The sequence below is a fragment of the Eschrichtius robustus genome, chromosome 2 (assembly GCF_028021215.1).
Source record: "Eschrichtius robustus isolate mEscRob2 chromosome 2, mEscRob2.pri, whole genome shotgun sequence".
NCBI lineage: Eukaryota > Metazoa > Chordata > Mammalia > Artiodactyla > Eschrichtiidae > Eschrichtius > Eschrichtius robustus.
In genome coordinates this window covers 119,358,263-119,359,928 of record NC_090825.1, presented here as the reverse complement: position 1 = coordinate 119,359,928, position 1,666 = coordinate 119,358,263, and the positions used below count along the sequence as shown (strand labels likewise).

The following is a 1,666-nucleotide window of genomic DNA, read 5'->3' as shown; positions in this document are numbered from 1 at the left end:
GGAACTGGCAGTGTTGGGGATTCATCTGATGCCTCTGGTAATCAAGTAGATGAAGTTTTAAAAGCTTCTGTAGAGAAGTGGGGTACACAGGAGACTCTTGAGCAGGAGGTAGGCAAGAACTATTATCAAGACTACTGCTCACCAGGAGTTTCGAGAGCTATACTGTCAGTGAAGGGATGGACCAAGAAAAAAAAGTCTATCCATTGGCCTACAGATATGGGTGTCCTCAGTTCTGTATTATGAGAAAGAAGAGTTTCCCTCTAAGAATTTATAATCATGAGCCTGTGCTCAAGTCGATTTGGGCTACAAATTTATACTACATGCCTGGCCTAAGAGCCCCTGGCCTTAGAAATTAAAATAAGACAATGGTCCATGATATTCCCTGGATGCCAGGAAAAGCAAACAAAAACCTCTCTGCAGATTCAAACCCCCAAATCAGGATGTACTATTTTTCCATGTTTAATGAGCTCCCAATCACTGGTTCATAATCCAAAAACTACTTATAAAAAGCTGAATGAAAGTGCTCACTTCGGCAGTACATATACTAAAAGTGGAACGATACAGAGAAGATTAGCATGGCCCCTGAGCAAGGATGATACACAAATTCGTGAAGTGTTCCACATTTTTTGAATTGGGAGATTGGGATTGACATATATATGCTACTATGTATAAAATAGATAACTAATGAGAACCTACTGTGTAGCACAGGGAACTCTACTCAGTGCTCTATGGTGACCTAAATGGGAAGGAAATCTAAAAAAGAGGGAATATAGGTATACGTATAACTGATTCACTTTGCTGTACAGCAGAAACTAACACAACATTGTAAAGTAACTATACTCCAATAAAAATTAATTTTAAAAAAAGTTGAATGAGACAGAGACAGCAGACACAATAACTTGTTCAGCAGCACTGTTGAACACCCAAGAACTTCAGGTGCTGGAAATAATAGATATTAATTGGATATAGACCATAAAATAAGCATAGTTAAAAACATTTTTCAAAAGGGACTTATAATGTGAGAAACAAAAAGACTATCGGACTTCCCTGGTGGCGCAGTGGTTAGGAATCTGCTTGCCAATGCAGGGGACACGGGTTCGAGCCCTGGTCCGGGAAGATCCCACATGCTGTGGAGCAACTAAGCCCGTGAGCCACAACTACTGAGACTGCGCTCTAGAGCCTGCGAGCCACAACTACTGAGTCCACATGCCGCAACTACTGAAGCCCACATGCCATAACTATTGAGCCCACACACCTAGAGCCCGTGCTCCACAACAAGAGAAGGCACTGCAATGAGAAGTCCGCACACCGCAACAAAGAGTAGCCCCTGCTCACCACAATTAGAGAAAGCCCACGCGCAGCAACGAAGACCCAACACAGCCAAAAATAAATATTAATTAATTAATTAATTTTTAAAAAAAGAAGACTATCATGGGCCCTAGGCAGATTTAATTCAGAAAGGAATAAAATAGAAATTCAAATGAAAAATAGAGATATTGAAATTAACAACCAAATGGGTGGACTACTTCCAGACAACTGAAGTGATCGTGAAACGCTCACACAGATAATAATGATAAAAACATGATTTTAAAGAAGTTTTTTTAAAGAGCAACCCTGGAGAGAGTCTGAAAGAAGAAGAAGAATGAGAGTTTAGTCTCAAAAAAAT

The 1,666-nt window shown here is 40.1% G+C and overlaps 1 non-coding gene across 1 annotated transcript; it reads left to right on the top strand.

Annotated features, from left to right (window-relative positions):
* The first annotated feature begins 520 nt into the window (after positions 1–520).
* Positions 521–627, top strand: LOC137760408 (U6 spliceosomal RNA). The gene has a single exon (XR_011073352.1). It is a non-coding gene; the product is annotated as a U6 spliceosomal RNA (small nuclear RNA).
* Positions 628–1,666: the final 1,039 nt, after the last annotated feature.